General features: G+C 36.7%; 1 pseudogene; it reads right to left on the bottom strand.

The window, feature by feature from the left end:
- Positions 1-13,831: 13,831 nt before the first annotated feature.
- LOC111762042 (uncharacterized) overlaps positions 13,832-18,571 on the bottom strand; it is a 28,234-nt pseudogene continuing 23,494 nt past the window's right edge.

Raw genomic sequence — 18,571 nt, 5'->3', positions numbered from 1 at the left:
TCCCTGGACACTTCTTCCTGGATTAATACATCTTTTTAATCGTCATATTGTCTTTACAGAAGCATTGAAAGACAAGGTGACCACTAGGGGCTGGGAACACCACTGTCTGGCCTTTCTCAGAATTTTCCCCAGGTCCCCTAAAAGGTTATTTTTCCACTTTTTACACCTGGTGTGCTGTTTGATAGTGTGATACCTGGTGATTGGAATTTTCTAGCTTTCCACCTGCTCACAAATATGTTATTTCTTTAATCTAAAAATACTCTACTGTTTAAAAAAGCTGTAGAAAAGAAAAGAACCAAATAAAAAAGTTTAAATAGTCAAATTAAGCAAGAAACAGTCAAGGTTAGCTGGGGCTCCGTCTGACTGCTGTTAGTTTGTGTACACTCCTAGATGGAGGGAGGAAGTAGAAGAGATGGCTCCACTTTTACAAATGCTTGTCTTGACAGAGGTGATATTCCCTTCGCTTAGCTTTTTGTTATTTCTTTTAATTTCTTCAGAATTTAAAACTACAAAGGGGGTACAAACATGGCCACCTGAACTGTTGAGAAACAAAATGTTGCAAAGGGGGCTGATCAAACCAGATAATCTAATAGTCATTTTCCATCCCTGATTTCTTGGGTAACATAGGGCACGCACGTTCTCCTCAATGAGAACCATCAACTGGACAGTCTAGAAATGAAACATCTGCCTTATAACATACAGATATAGACTCAATAACGCCAACTCTGCAAATTCTGTTCTTATGTGACTTCCTTCTATTTTGGACCCCTAGCTTTTAGAACTTCAGTATCATTTCCAAATAAAAAAAAAATTTTTTTTTTAAATTTAATTAGTGATTTATAGAAGATGGAGGATTAAACAGGTGGAGGGATCACGTCACTCCCAGAAAAAATAGCTAGCGCTCAGGCAGAGATGGTCTGGAGGGCTGTTTTGGGGCTCAGGACACCAGGAAAAGGTGAGACACTACCCAAAAGAGAGAGGGATGAAGGAAAGGAGTCTCAGCTGGCTGAAAAGCTGAAAAATCCCATGAGTAGAGCTGCAAAAGCAGCAGCGGGTGTCTTCCAACCCCCTAACCCCCCTATGGAGCAAATAGCAGTCTGCAGACTTCAGTGGCTGTGGACTGCAGTGGCTACAGACTGAGGGGGTTGCAGAGGTCCTTTTCCCCAAGAAAAGGAAGAGGGAGGGACACAACCTACAGCAAATTCAGATTTTGGCCAGCGAACTTGGTCTGCTGCATTGGAGGAGTTCCAAGCTTCCAGGTAGGAAGGGACCATGACATTGCTTGCAGTGCAAGCCCTCAGGGAACTTAAGATAATTTGCCTTTCAAACACCCTTCGCATTGCCCAGGCTGGTAACTGAAGAGGCAGAGGGTGTGGCCGGTCAAGGGTGGAGAACATCCTCTGAGAAAGTTTGTGAGGCTTGGCCAGCCCTAAGGACATTGCTTCTGCACTGCCTACCTGCCCGAGGAGTTACCCGGAATGCATTCCCCCTTAGCACCTGTGGTCTGAGCTGAGAGGTCTGCCAAAGAGTGCCATCTGCTGGCCAGACCAGAAAAGTGCACGAAAAAGCAAAAAATATTTAAAAGGCAAGCAGATGCCTTTACTGACACCCTCTCCAAGGCCCTTGGAAACTTGCCTGAACCCCATTACTGGGTCCTTAGCAGTTAAACATGGGTAATACTATCCACTTGTAATATCTTCTACAAGTTGGCACAAAGCCACTTAACAGTAAATCCCTAGGCAAGAAAGAGAAACTAAACATCAGAGTAAACACAGAATCAGAAGCAGATGCCCAGATATCAGCAAAAAATTACAAGCCATACAAAGAAAAAAGAAGATATGACAAAGGAACAAATCAAAGCACCAGATGAGACACAGGACTTGAAACAACTAATCAGTATGGTTATTACAAGGATCCTAAATCAAATCATGGAGTTGAAGAACAACATGGCTAAAGGTATAGAAGACATTAAGAAGACATGAGTAAGCACAATGAAAAATTAGAACTCTGAATAGAAAAATAGTATAGCTTATGGGAATGAAAGACACAATAAGTGAAATTGAAAATACAGTAAAGACATAATAGCAGATTTGAAATCATGGAAGAATCAAGGATGTAGAGGAAAGAACAATTGAAATTGAATAGAAGAACAGAAAGAGAAAAGAATGGAAAAAATGATACACTAAGCACACCAACATACATGTTATAGGAGTTCCAGAAGGAGATGAGAAGGGAAAAGGGAAAGAAAGTATTTGAGGAAAAAAATGACCATAAAAACTCCCAATTCTCATGAAAGACATGAATATACATGTTCAGGAAGCAAAGTGTACTCCAATTAGAATAAATCCAAATAGACCTACCCCAAGGCACATAATATGCAGAATGCCAGATGCCAAAGATAAAGAGAAAATTCTGAAAGCAGTAAGGGAAAAATGGAACATCATATAAAGAATGTCCAATAAGAGTTAGTGCAGATTTCTCTTCAGAAACCATGGAGGCAAGAAGGCAGTGGTATGACATAATTATAGTACTGAAAGAGAAAAATTGCCATCAAGAATTCTTTATCTGGCAAAATTGTCCTTAAAATATGACTGTAAGCATAAAATATTCACAGATAAACAGAAACTAAGAGAGTTCATGAACAAGAATCCAGTTCTGCAGGAAACACTAAAGGGAGTTCTGCAGCCAGAAAAGTAAAGAGAAGAGAGAGGGGCTTGGAAGGGAATATAGAAGTGAAAACTGTCAAAGAGAGTAACCAAAAAGGTAAAAAGATGGACAAAAATAAGATATGACATATGAAAGGATAAAATGGCTGAAGTAATGCCTTTACAGTAATAACATTGAATGTTAATGGATTAAACCCCCAAATCAAAAGACATAGACTGATAGAATTGATAAGAAAACATAAACCATCCATATGCTATCTGCCAAAGACTCAACTTAGACCCAAGGATCCAAACAAACTGCAAGTGAAAGTTTGGAAAAAGGATATTTCATGCAAATAGTAACCAAAAGAGAACACGAGTAGCTATAATGGTGTCAGACAAAACAGACATTAAATGCAAACAAAGTGATGAGATGCAGAAGGTTACTATATATTAGTAAAAGGGTAATCCACCTGGAAGGAGTAATAGTCATAAATATCTATGACTCTAACCACCGTGCCCCAAAATTCATGAGGCAAACTTTGACAAAACTGAAAGGTGGAATAAACATCTCTACAGTATTAGTTGGAGCCTTGAACATGCCACTCACATCAATGGTTAAACAACTAGACAGAATGTCAACAAAGAAACAGAACTTGAATGATAAACAATCTGGACATGACAGATATATAAGAACATTATACCCCAAATCAGCAAGTTATACATTCTTCTCAAATGCCCATGGATCTTTCTCTAGAACAGACCACATTTTGGGCTACAACATAACTATCGATAAATTTAAGAAGATTGAAATGATACAAAGCACCTTCTCTGATCACAATGGAATGAAGCTGGAATCAATAATAGGTGGGAAAAGGGAAAATTCGCAAATGTGTGGAGGCTAAACAACACCCAATTAAGCAATCAGTGGGTCAAAGAAGAAATTGCAACCAAAATTAGTAGATACCTCAAGACGAATGATAAAGAATGTAACATATCAAAAACTTATGGGATACTGCAAAATTAGTGCTGAGAGGGAAATTTATAGCCCTAAATACCTGTATTAAAAAAGAGCTAAAATCAAAGAGCTTACTGAACAACTAGAGAAAGAAGAAAAGGAACAGCAAATCAATCCCAAAGCAAGGAGAAAGAAAGAAATAACAAAGATAAGAGCAGAAATAAATGAAATTGAGAACAAAAAAAAATAGAGAAATTCAACAAAACGAAAAGTTGGTTCATTAAAATGAACAAACCCTTAATAAGACTAACAAAGAAAAAAATAAAGATGGCAATAAAATTAGGAATGTGGAAAATACAATTAACTCCACAGAAATAAGAAGGATCGTAGGATATTATCAGAAACTGTAGGCCAACAAATTGGACAACCTAGATGAAATGAACAAATTCCTAGAAATGCACAAACAACCTGCATTGACTGTGCAAGAAATACAGCAACTCAACAAATGAATCACATGCAAAAAGACTGAATCAGTTATCAAAAATCTTCCAACAAAGAAAAGTCCAGAACCAGGTGGCTTCACAGGTGAATTCTACCAAACATTTCAAAAAGAATGATTACAAATTCTGTTTAAACTCTTCCAAAATATTGAAAAGGGGACAAAATTACCCAACACATTTTATAAAGCCAACATCACTCTAATACCAAAACCAGATAAAGATACAAGAAAAGAAAATGACAGACTAATGTCTCTAATGAACATAGATGCAAAAATTCTCAACAAATACTTGTAAATCAAATTCAACAGCATATAAAAACAATTACATATCATGATCAAATGGATTTTATTCCTGGTATGGAAGGGTGATTCAACATAAGAAAATAAATTTAACATAACACACTGCATTAACAGATTGAAGGATACATTGATTAATGCAGAAAAGGCATTTAGCAAAATCTAGCATCTTTCTTGGTAAAAATGCTGCAAAAGATAGGAATAGAAGGAAAGTTCCTCAACATAATAAAGGGCACATAAGAAAATCCCATAGCCAACATTGCACTCAGTGGGGAGAGGTTGAAAGTTTTCCCTCTAAGATCAGGAAGAAGACAAAGATTCCTACTGCCACCACTGTTATTCAACACTGTGCTAGAAGGTCTAGCTAGAGCAATTAGGCAAAAAAAAAAAAGGTAAAAGGCATCCAACTTGAAAAGAGGAAGTAAAACTCTCACTATTCACAGATGACATAATCCTGTATTTATAAAATCCAAAAATATCTACAACAAAGCTATTGAGCTAATAAATGAGTTCAGCAAAGTGGCAGGATACAAGACCAACATGCAAAAATCAGTGGCATTTTTGTACATTAGTAATGAACAAGCTGAGGAGGAAATCAAGAAAAAAATCCATTTACAATAGCAAAAATACAACTCAAATACGTAGGAATTAATTTAGTCGTAAATGTAAAGGATCTGTATTCAGAATACTACAAAACACTGCTAAAAGAAATCAAGGAAGCCCTAACCAAATGGAAGAACATTCTGTGTTAATGGACTGAAAGAGTAAACATCATGAAGTTGTCAGTTCTACCCAACTTGATTTATAGATTCAATGCAATACAAATCAAAACTCAAGCAACATACATCACAGAAATAGAAAAGTCAATCATCAAATTTATTTGGAAGGCAAAAGGGTCCTGAATAACCAAAAATATTCTAAAAAAGAAGTGCAAAGTCAGAGGACTCATACTCCTTGAACTTGCAGTGAATTATAAAGCTACAGTGGTCAAAACACCATGGTACTGGCATAAATATAGACACATTGATCAATGGAATAAAATTTAGAGTTCAGAAGTAGACCCTCGCCTCTATGGTCAACTAATTTTCAATAAGCATATCAAGCTCACTTTTGTGGGGCAGAACAATCTCTTCAACAAATGGTGCTGAGAGAACTGGATATCCATAACCAAAAGAATGAAAGAGGACCCCTATCTCACTCCCTATATAAGGATCAACTCAAAATGGATCAAAGACCTAAACATAAAAGCTAGGACCATAAAACTCCTAGAAGATATAGTAGGGAAACATCTGGAAGACCATGTATTAAGTGGGGGTTTCTTAAACCTTACATCCAAAGCACAAGCAACAAAAGAAAAAATAAATGAGACCTCTTCAAAATTAAACACTTCTGCACATCAAAGAAGTTTGTGAAGAGGGTAAAAAGGCAGCCTACTCAGTGGGAGAAAATATTTGGAAATCACACATCCAACAAGGGTCTAAAATCCAGAAAATATAAAGAAAAACTACAACTCAACAATAAAAAGACAAATGACCTAATTAAAAAATGAGCAAAAGACCTAAGCAGACATTTTTCTAAAGAAGAAATATAAATGGTGAAAAAACAGATGAAAAAATGTTCAACATCACTGGCTATTAGGGAAATGCAGATTGAAACTATTATATAATAAGATATCAGTTCAAACTTATTAGAATGGCCACTATTAACAAAAGAAAACTGAAAGTGTTGGAGAGGATGTAGAGAGGTAGGAATGATTATTCACTGCTGGTGGGAATGTGGAATGGCGCAGCCACTGTGCAAGGCTGTTTGGTGGTTCCTAAGGAAGTTAGACACGTATCTACTATGTGACCCAGCAATACCGCTACTCTATGTGTATGCAGAAGAACTGAGAGCAGTGACATGAACAGATAACTGCACAATGATGTTCATGGTGACATTATTCACAATTGTCAAGGAATGGAAACAACCCAGGTGTCCATCAACTGGTGAATGGATATACAACCTGTGGTTATAAACACATGATGGAGTGTTTCATCTGTAAGAAAAAATGAAGGCATGAAGCAAATGACAACATGGATGAACCTGGAAGATGTTATGTTGAGTGAAGCAAGCCAGGCACAAAAGGACAAATATTGCATGACTTTGCTATTATGAACTAAATATCATGGAATTAATGGCTAGAATAAAAGTCACCAGAAAAGAGTGTGGTTAGAGGAATGTAGAGCTGAGGTTTAATCTGTGCAGAATTGGAAAAAAGTTAGTTGTTTGTAAATATTTGGAAATGAACAGAGAAGGTGAGAACACATCATAGGATTTGTAATTAGTAGCACTAAAATATGGGTATGATAGTGTTTTTTTTTAAGTAATGAAAATGCTATTTTATTGATTGAAGTGATGAGTGCACAACTTGGTGATTATACCAAATGCCATTGATTTCACATTTTAGATAAAATACATGGTTTATGAACAAAAAATAATAGGATGGATTGGGGAAAAATACACCATTAGTGTATTTTTTATTAGACTATAGTTAGTAGTAATAATTTGATGGTGCTCTTTCATAATTTGTTACAAAAGTTTCACAACAATGCAAGGTATTTGTGGTGGGGTCATGTATGGGAACACTGTATGATTTTATGCATGGTTGTTTTGTAAGTTCACAACTTTTACTATATACTTATTGTTTATATATATTCATTTATGAATATATACTTCATTAAATTGTTTTTAAAGTAAAACAAATTTAATTAGCACAATTTTAAAGTGACTTCTTCAGTAATACACTTGTTTAATGCATTTAGAAGCTTTAGTAGAACTTAAAGGAAAAACTAGAGGCTGTCCTCAGAGAATGTAAACCCCACGGAAGATGATATTGCTAAACCCATCTGGGCAAAGACCATGTCCTCTGCTTGCAACTCTGTCCAGTCCCAATCATAAATTACACTGTGAGAGAGGCCTTCTCCCCTGCATTAGGGAGAAGAATATCTCTTTAAGATGAAAATCAAGGCTGGCCTTGATCAATGGACTCTCAGGCCAAAGCAGCAATCATGGCAGTGAATAGAGTTATTGCCACAGAATGTATCCTATGAGAGCAAAAAGCAGCAAAAGAAATTTCCAGTGCACAGTGATGGGCAGTGTGCATGGACTATATTTTCTCCCCCATATGCTAACTCTTGTCTTCTTCTCCTCTAGCAATTTCCCAGGCCCCCCACGCTATGCAAGTCTCAGTTTGGACATACCCTTGGAATGACCCCTGCTAATGTCATTATATCCAGAGTCTTAGCTTTGTCTTCTGTAAAAAGACAATTAAAACTAGTTTCTTTTCCTATCTTGTGGGTCTTTTTTGAGCATCAAATAAGGTACTAGATGTAAAACAGTTTTGTAAATTTCTATCAAAATATTATGCCATTATTTTATTATATAATTCTAATTCTTTTAGAATAGGACAGAATGAAATAGAATTTAAAAAATATGTAAAGCACTGATCTACCACTTCAGTTGGTGGTGAACAGGGCAGGGACATTTTCACTCCTAGTTTTGTTGCATCCCTTCCATCTAGCACAGTACCTGGTACACAGAAGGCCCTTAATAAATACTTGCTGCAATGAATTCTGCAAAGAATGAATGAAATTGTTCTTTAAGACCTTAAGCATTAGTAGCAAGATAAATAACAGAGAGTAGGAAAAGCTAGAAGAGATGGAAATGATCATCTGACCAAATAAAAGCACCATGTGTCCAGAAGGTATGTAGCTTAGAGTGACTTCAATGTTGGTGTTTATATAAATGAAACTGTTTTTTAACCTTTACATTCATTTCATTTCTATTTTTTCAGTGGGAAAAAAACTACAAATGCCAGTCTCTAAGAAATCCAGTCAAACCGAAGGATAAAATAACATGCTAGTTTGGGGATTGTTGAATGGGAAATGTCAGGCTGCAGGAATTTGCAAGCTAAACTTATTTGGAACGTGTGGCACAGCATTAAAATCCATGCATCAGTCAGCTAGCAAATACAGAGGGCTTAGGCATGCCGTGGTCTCTGCTGGGCACCGTGGGTGCCAAGGCCCACCACTCTCTCCAGATATCTTCTTTTGGCTCACCAGAAGCTGTACTGCTTGGATGGTGACCCATTTCCTTTCTCAGTGCTCCATGAGCAAAGCAGTCAAATGGGCAGTGCTTCTGAATTAAACCCTTCTTCTTCCAGTGGTTTCAGCAGTGTCTATAGGTGAAACTCTGTTTCATTTTGCAACAGATACCAATGCCAGGATTCATTTTATGTGCTACAGCACATCTATGACCTAAAACCAAGTGAACCTTTCAAATGGTACTTTAGCTGTATGTTTCAGAAATATCTTCACTCTCTCAGGTGTGATGTCAGCCATCAAAGGGCATGCAATAAACATGTTTCCAAGATAGGATGTGTTGTGCTGGCATGAACTTCACAGGAACTGCTTTTGTGTTTGTTTGTTTGTTTGTTTTCTTTCTTTCTTTTTTAAAGGAGGGGCAGGACAATGTTTTTCAAGCCATAGTGAAAAACACGGAGGACATATAACCCACCTTCAATCCCCTGGACTACGGGAGGAACAATTCACCCTAAGCAGTGCATCAAGACAGCCAGCTTCCATTAAAGGATAAGGTGAAGAGGATGAATGTTTGGAGAAGAGCTGACGATGCAGGGCGTTTTACTGCTAACCAAGCAGCCTTGCAGAAATTGCAGATTAGGGGACGTTCAGAGGTATATGGGGATGAGAGTCTGCAGTATATGGGATAGCCTGAGATCAAAAATTGGGATGGAAGGGCATAATGGGGTGAGCCTAGGGTTTCAAAGGGCGATGAGGCCCAGGGTGCGGGTGGGAGGAGGGGAGCTCCTGGTCAGGAATGCGTGGAGCTGCGAGCATGTGGCAGTGGCCAGGCTGCCGGGGGCGGCGTCTCCTTTGAGCCTAGGACTCAGAGGATGTCCCCCAAAGGCAGTCTAGTTAAGGAGGATGACATTATGGCAGGCTAGTAGTGAAGGGACCATGAAAAGGGTTAAAACAGGGAGGTTTTATGGCTTCTATCAAATCACCTTTTCTTCTGTGGTGACCATTCTGCTTGGGCACATGTGGGGCCTACTTCGAATTAAAGGTGTTCTTTTTAATATAATGCTGCTTTTTGCCCCCCTTATTATACATAGTTTCTTTTAAAAATAAAATTGAATATGCAGAAAAATAAAAGGAAGAGAATTAAGAGCACTGGTAATCATATTACTCAGAAATAACCACCATTATTATTCTGGTCTAGGGTCTTCAGACTATAATCACTAGTACACACATCTAATATTATTTACAAAACTGGAATTAGATTGTCTGGAGTGTAACTTTTTAAAACTTAACATAATATTGAGAACATTTTGCTACATCCTTTGAAACTGCATAATGTTTTCTACCATATAGGTAGGTCATAATTTATACTTCAGTTTTTTAATTAAAAGCCTGGAGAAATAGACTTGCACATGAATTTCTATGTGCATTGCTCATTGTTTCCCTAGGACAAATCATAAAAGGAGAATTACTGGATCAAAGAATACAGATAAATTTAGATTAGTTTTTTGGCTTAGATCATAAACATTCTTATCACAGATCTCTTTCTCTTCTATTAACATAGGGTCATTGTGACAAGCAGTGACCAGTAACCATTTCCAGTGGATGAACTGCATGTGCTAATGATGTTCTCCTACATAAACATGTTTAAAATTTTTAAAAGTACCTTATGACAGGAGAAAGTCTGGGCATAAAATCCAGAGATCTGGGTATTAATTCCCATTCTGGCACCAACCTATTATTTTCTCTTTGGCCTGGTACTGACTCCTATAAATTCAATTTCCATATCTTCTCCAAATTAAGTATGCTGGACTAGTAATTCTCAAGGCTTCCTCCACTTGTGAAATTCTATGATTCTATACTTGGTAATTTTATGAAAAAATTTTTTTCAGAGATGTGGATACTAATGTGTTTCTAGCACACAACATTAAGTCAATAAATACTTGTTGAAAGAGGGGAAGGTGAAAGTTATAAAATTTGGTAAGTAAAGTGGAGTTAAACCATACAAAATAAAATAAAATAAAATTCTAGTCAAAGAATAATTTGGGTGTCTACTTTGGGTAATAATTTATGTTAAGTTTTATTGGAAGACAGGAATATAAAGGGAACAGTTCCCTTCCAGCAGAACATTGATATGAAAAGTCATAAATAATTTTCATGGGGAAAATCTACAAATAAATAGCCATTATAACAATTGCCCTTAAGGTGCTTATAATATTGTAAATAGAGAAATTTGTAGACCCAGGTAAAGTGGCTCAAATACACCAGTAAGAAAAATGTAAAAATGTAAATGATACAAGTAAGACATTTTGTAAGACAGTGTTGTTTATCCCAAGTGCAGTGCCCTTAGACTTCTTGAACAAAAATACTAGAACAATATAATATTTTGGTTTGAAGAAAACTGCCTTCCAATTTGTTGAGGCAGTAACAGCTCAAGGGATCACTAAAAGGGAATAAATATTGCCAGTCTTTGCCACTATTCATGAGACTTCACATTGAAGTGGCAAAACTCACATTTCAGACTTCTTGGAAATGGTTTCTGAAAAATCTATGCAAAAACAGATATGCATTTGCATGCTATACCGAATTGCCAGTTTCACATTTTGGCAAGGCTCTGAAAATGTCTTTGTCTATTTTCAGCAAATTCTAATTATTCTCCTGGGTATTTGTCTTTGGGCTCTTGTGGTCTATTATTATTACTAGTTTTTAATTTGCTAGGTCACCTTGTACTCTCTGCCACAGTTTAGCATATCCTAATTTTCCCTAGAAACAAGAGGGGTACAAAACCACTTACTTAAGACCTAGCTTTAATGCCCATGACTTAGAAAGCTCACTTGGAATTCAAAGAGCAGAACTAATATACAAAGCTGGGTGCATCTGGTTGCCCGGGCTAGTCGACTTTCCCTGCACATGTGAAGATATTAAATTCCTATCCAGTTAATTAAAAAGAGCTTCTTCATGTGTCAACATAAGACCTACTCCATAAATGGGGTATTAGGAATTTACTCTTGTTTCAGGAAACAGCATCGTCTCCAAGTTTCTCACACATTTACTTGTTTTTCAGAAGCACCCACTGATCACCTCATCAGCAGACTAAAAACAATGTCTTAAAAATAAAGCTGATTGGGTTTTATAAAAGTGTTTCCAGGAGAGATAATTGGTCAGTTTCCATTAATTCAGATTGTATGATTTTTCCTCTACTCTTATTTTCAGACTGAAAATGTATGTGCTCATTTTTAAACAGAGCAATGACATTATTTTATAGAAAGGCAGTGTGGTGCAGTGACTTAGAGCCCAGGCCCTGCTGTTTGACAGATAACATCCCCAGCTCCATCACCTACTATCTAATTGACCTTAGAAAAGTTATTTATCTCCTCTAAACCTCGATTTTCCCAACCGTAAGATGACGATGATAATTGCACCTGCCTTGTAAGGTTGCTTTGAGGATTAACTCCCCATAATTCACATAAAGTGTGTTGTGCAGTGTCTGGCCCATGGTAAAGCTTCAACAGCTATTACCATTATTGCTTTTGGCCATGAGGCAGAGGGGTACTTGAGAATTTTTAAGTGCTTTTGTGAACATTATTGTATTTTATCTTCAAATGAGGAAAGAGGGGTTGAGCAACTTGCCTGGAGTCACTCAACCATGATGAGCCTTTGGCAAAAGACAACACTGCATTTCATGTTTCCTGCCTGCAACGCCAGTGCTTTCCCACTATACTCACTGGTTGCCTAAACAAAGACCTGTATAAAAATTGAACATATTGAAATTTAAAATCACTTTCTATATAGCAAGTGATGATAATAAATTGACTCCAGAGGAACAGATCTTGTTGCAATCCAATTCCAGTTTGGAGTCTCAGAATAGTAATACCTGAGCCCCAACAAAATACTACACTCCAGACTCTAAACCGGAATCAACTAAAATTATGGCTCAGAGTTCAATTTTTTAATTTGTTTGTTTCTGTTTTTCTGTCCTCTTTAACTGATCTTTTTGTCTATCCCTCTGCCAAGAGATACCTAGACCACACTATTTTAATTACTACAACTTTCTAATGAATCATGAAGTTTGGTAGACGTATTTTCAAAAATGCTTGGTCATTTGCTTTCTCATGTTAATTCTAAGAACAGCTTGTTGAGTTGGGATTTTAATTGAAATTACATTAAATTCAATTAATTTGAGGAAAATTGATTACGATATTGATTCTTCCCATCCCTGAACATAGTATAATTCTCCATTTATTAGATAAACTTTAAGGTCTTTGAATAAAGTTTTTTTATTTTTTTACACATTAATTTCTTGTACATCTTCACTTAGATTTGTTCCTTGGTATACTTTTAAAAATACATATTCTAATTGTTGGTATATGGAAGCATTAATTTTTGTACATTCACCTTTTTTGTTTGTTTGCTTGGGCCAAACTTTTTTTTTTAGTACTCTGTAGTTGTTTAACACACATTATTTCAGTGGTCTTATTGGGGGAGGGGTAAATAGGGCGGTTATTGCAGATTCCTAAAGAAATGTCAGAAAGGCAAGATAAGGCCAGCATTATCCATTTGCTTTTTTGTGTTTACTGGGTGAATTTCACTTCCTTACATGAGCATCTAATTTCAGTTTTTCATGCTGAAAACATTGAGATTTCAATTTGAAGACATCCTGAAATCCAAAGAGTAGTATTACTCTGTCCACTCTCTAATATCTAGCTTGTATAGGTAGAAAGATTTATCTCTCCACTTTAGAGGGCTAGATGTTTGTGTAAGCTCTTAGGAATGTTTGCCGCATTTACTGGGAAAAATCGGATGGGAAGTGGCCTTTAGGGACATTAAAACACTAGTACACAAGTCAACTCTTACACATTTAACATTTACTTGTTGAAAGCAATATCATAAATCAAATAAAATTAAACATGTTTTACTTTTTCCTCTCAAGAAAATAAAAATTATGGAGGAGAACTTAACAGGAAATTTTAAAAAGGTAACAAAATTTTTCCTCCTAGTAGTCCTTGGGTAGTTATAATGACAGTTTCCACATTCGTTTGAACAGGAGTTTTGGTCCATAGTTTTGTTTTTTAGTATCTGCTTCTGCCTCCTCCCCTCTCCACCCTCCATCCCCCCTCACCCCCAATCAGAACAGCTTTTTCTGCAGCCATCAGTTCTTAGTGCTCTGTGGCTTGAACTTCTGTAGGAATCACATGGAAGAGGGGACCCCCTTTCCATAGAAGGGAGAAGCCCTTTTTCTTGTCTGCCAACCCGATCATGACCACTTGAGTAGAGATCACTTTGGCTGCTTGAGTAACTATCTCAACTTTCACCATATCCTTCACATGAGCTGCTGCAATCATCATAGGAACTGCTTCTACCAAAAGATAGTGGGGCCCTCATCCAGGTGGAGCACTATGGGAGTTACCATGACTCTCAAACGAATCTCTGTAGGAACCTCCACTTGGATGATCTGAATAGTCTTGATCATGACTATAGATATCTCTGTCACTATAGTGACAGATGGTCACCACATGAACTGGAATGACCATAATCATGGTGTGTTTAATCTCTTGGTAGTGCATATTCTCTTGTATCACAGAACTTGGGTAACCTCTGCTTGAGTAGCTGTCTTTAGTAGAATACCCATCATCTCTTGGGGACAAATGAACATCTTTATAAGAGGGCAAGGGTTCTCTTCATGGTTAGCCTCCATAACTGTCTCTTTCAGGTGATACAGGAGCTCTCCAGCCACATTCATTGCTGCTGCAAACTGGTCCCGAGAGGGCAGAGGGGGACCTCCACTTCATGTGGTGGTCCTCTTTTTACTGAAAGTGGTTCCCTTGGAAGAACTCATGCTAAAATCCATGAAATAGCTACCACCATCCTTGTGCCCTCCACGTAAGGGAGGTCCCTGGTTCCTCGACTTCCTCTGCTGCCTCCTCTAAGACCTCTAGGAGGGCCTCTGCTTCTTGGAGGTGGAGGTTGTCCACGCCTACCACATTCAAATGATGGTTTAGTAGTTTGCTCCACCTTGATGGCTTTTGCATCTAAGGACTTTGCATTCATGTGTCAGGCTACATCCTTAGCATCTGCCCAGCTTTCAAAGGTGACAAAAGCAAAACCTCTTGATATTTTGGTTTCACAATCTTTCATCAAGAGTACTCCCACTCTTCCTTACATTTGCCAAGGGCTTCAAGGGCTGTCTCATTTGTTTCTGTATTGAGCCCTCCAACAAAGAGCTTCCCTGGATGATCTGCTTCAACTATCTTTTTTCCCAAGTCAGAGAGGTGAGGACAATTTCAAGCTTCCAGGAGCAGGCTGACAGGTGCTTCCTAGTGGCTCAGCAGGCATGAGGGTTGCCGGGTTGGAGGACAAGAGGGGGATGCCCCTAGCACTACCACAAAAGAAGCTGTACACTGATCTTTAATAAAGTAACATTGAACCTTTTATTAAATAACATTAATTCGAATAGTTTATATAGTCTTTTAGACTATCATGTCTGAATTATTACATACACATTGAAAAAAATTTTTCACAATTGTTCTGGCTTGTAGCACTGGTTCAATGTTGAATAGAAGTGGTAGTGGACCATCTTTGACTTATTTGTAACTTCAAATTGAAGGCTTCATCATTAAATATCACATTTTCTGTAGCTTTTCAGTATATGACATATGCTTTTTCCATCCTCATCTAATTTAAAAGGTAGTTTATATCATCTACATTGTCAGAGAATTCATCTATTACATACTATCCCCTTCTTAGCTCTTGTTATTCTTGGTTCTTTAGTCATTTAGACTGAAAATTATTCTCTAATAAAGTCCTCAGGAAGGGTTCATGGGAATAAATTCTGAATTCTTGCAAGTTGATAATAGTTTGTCTGTATCTAATATACTTTAAAATTTAATTTTATTGCGTATGAAAACCATGGCTCACTTTCCTTAAATATTTTGAATATACTACTCTATTTTCTCTTGGAATAAAGTGTTGATGTTGAAAAGTCTGGTAGAAACTGAATTTTATTTCCCTTTTAAGTCACATGGTATTCTTTTTTCTAGATACCCAAAGGATTTTTTTTTCTTTTCCTTTAAATTTCAGTGATTTTATTAGAGTTTTTCTCAGTGTTGGTTATTGTGGGGTGATAGTCTCAGATTCTAAGTATGCTCTTTCAATATAGTTTTTTTTTTTTTTTAATTTTGGGAAAGTCTCCTTGAATTTTAATTTTCACATTTGTCTTGTTCCCTTGTTTTGGTTTTCTTGCTCCAGGACTCTTGATATTTATATTTTGGATATTCTTTGCCTGTCTTTGCATTTGCCACTTTTGCTTGAACTCTTTCTATTGCTTTGTCTTAGATTTTTAAAAATGTTCCTCTTTTTCACTTTCTGTTTTCCTTCATATGTTATGTGGGTTTTGTTTCTTCTTCTTTTGTTCTGATTTTATCTATTTCTCTCCCCTCTCCCCTCCCCCACCCCTTTGTCTGCTCTCTGTGTCCATTCACTGTGAGTTTTTTTGCATCCATTTGTGTTATCAGGTGGCACTGGGAAACTGTGTCTCTTTTTTGTTGCATCACCTTGCTGCATCAGCTCTCTGTGTGTGGTGCCACTCCTGGGTGGGCTGTGCTTTTCTCATGAGGGATGGCTCTCCTTGCATGTAGTGCTCCCCTATGTGGGGGACACCCTTCGTGGCACAGCACTCCTTGCACACAGCAGCACTGCATGTGGACTAGCTCACCACATGGTCAGGAGGTCCTGGGTATAGAACCCTGGACCCTCCATATGGTAGGAGGATGCTCTATCAGTTGAGCCACATCGGCTTCCCATGTGTTTTATTTTTGTAGTTGAATATTTCTAGTTTTGGTTTTTTTCTGAACTGATATTTTATTTTATGTCTAATTTTTTCATGAGCTCTGTTACTTCATTTCTCAGCTTTAAAAGTTCTGATTTATGCTGTTTTTCATGTCTTGTATAATTTTCTTACTTTTCAAGCTTATTTTGAAATAGTAAGTTGTATTTTTGGTTTGTTTTATAGGCATGCCTTTCTGGCTTGCTTTTATCATCTCTAGGAATGTTATTCTGCTTCTCTTATCTCTTCTTTACTTACAAATTTGTATGGTATTTGCCTTGATACTTTCCGTTGCTCATTTTTGCATGAATTTAGTTGTCCTGAATTTTAGTATGAGGCAGGATTTAGTATGAGGACTTTCTAATATCACAACCTGTCCTCTTTTGTTGTTTTTAGATAGTGTTTGAAAATATAGTCACCTGCTTCCTGATATTTCCTGACTCTTTTCCTCACCCCACTTTCATCCACATTTTCTCTTTTCTTGTCCTTGTCTCTAACCTCCTCAATTTTCATTCTACTGCCTGAAGTTTATCCATAGTGCTGTTCCTGTTCTGGGACCATTTCAGTTTTGAGAGTTCATACGAGTTAAGCTATTCCAACCCCTTCAGTCTTTACGTTATGCTCTTTGAATTCACCTGGTAGTAGAGAGGGACAATCCTTTCCACGTTTTATCACTGTGCTTCCAAGAGAATACAGGTTGGCTCTTTGGAGTTCTGCTAGCCACCAGACACTGCCCATTTGTTTTGCTCTTTTTCTCCTGCCCAGACTCCAAGACCAGGTAGCTCTTGTGGGTTTTGGTGGTTTTCCCCTACTTCCTTGTATTTAAGGGTTTATGGAGATACTGTGTCATCTAATTTTATTGTAAGTATTGTCAATGAATATTTAAATGCTCTGCTTGCTTATGTGTGGGAATTTGAAGAGATCAAAAAACTATGCTGATGCTATTGCCAATTTCCTCCAGAAGCTCTAGATTGGGCTTAAAAAGCAAAAGCTACAACTATAAGTAGCATTCAGTTGTATAGTCATTATAATAAATACACATAAGGCATATTTACACAGAAAATTTTGAAGTCATAGAAAAAGGTAAAATGTTCAATTATTAATCAAAATATAATTGGCATAACAATATTAATTTCAGACTAAATAGACCTTAGAAAGCATTATTAGTTTTAGAAAAGACTATCATTGCACAGGAAATAATTCATTAGGAGTATATAATCATGAACCTGTACTCTCTTAAGAAAATAGCCATTAAAAATATTGAGAGCAAAAACTGAGATAATTGAAAGCTTAAAATACAATGATCAAAGCTGAGATCATTAATATTGTAGTCTTCTGTATAAAATAACTACAGAATACATATTTTTCAAGGATAAAGTGGGCACTTATACAATTTGAGTCTTTAGAAGGCCATAAATGAGAACTCAATAAATACCACAGTTGATATCACACAAACTACATTCTCTGACCACAGTGAAAAACAATTATACCAAAAAATTATCCCTCTCTGAAAATCCACATGCTTGGGAAACTAGAAAACATCCATAATAATTATTAGTTAAATAATACTGAAAGTTAGAAATATTTAGCATTTGACAAACAAAACACTAATAGCAAAACACTAATAGTTAGAGTCTTAAATGTGTATATCCAAAAGAAAGATTGAAAATTAGTGAGCCAAGTGCTCAACTCAAGAAGTTAGAAAAAGAGCAGAATCAACTCTAGGAGGAACAAAAGAATAACATTTTGAGAAGAACACAAATTAACAAAATAGAAAAAAAAGACTATGTTTTAAAAAGGTAAAAGTTGGCTCTTGGAGAAGATATATCATGTGGACAAAACTCGAGCAAGGCTGTCATTCTTGTAGAATGCATATAACCCTGGTGAGCCTTTAAAAATTTTTTAAAAATTAAAAAAAAATGGATCTGGCTACAAGAATTTAGAAAAGTTCATGGCACTTTGTTGAGATCTTTTGACATTTTACTTCCCGTAAGGCTGCATTTCTTTTGCACAGAGATTACCTCACATGATTTTACCTCTTTATTATTATCAGGAAAGTAAATACCAAGTGCACAAAGCATGACAATTTTTAAGAAGAACAACCAAACACAACATGGGATAATCCAGCTTCTAATGTATAGTACAATTTTCTCTGAAGTGTTCTTTGTTCTACAAAAGCATTTACAATTTAATTCCTTTAAGTAGTAAGTTTCCCTAGTGTTTTTGAACAATGATTTAAATTTTTTTTACCACTTTTTAAGAATATGGCTTGTC

This window comes from Dasypus novemcinctus, chromosome 12 (assembly GCF_030445035.2).
Source record: "Dasypus novemcinctus isolate mDasNov1 chromosome 12, mDasNov1.1.hap2, whole genome shotgun sequence".
Lineage (NCBI taxonomy): Eukaryota > Metazoa > Chordata > Mammalia > Cingulata > Dasypodidae > Dasypus > Dasypus novemcinctus.
The sequence above is the reverse complement of the archived record's forward strand: the minus strand, read 5'-3'. Positions and strand labels throughout refer to the sequence as shown.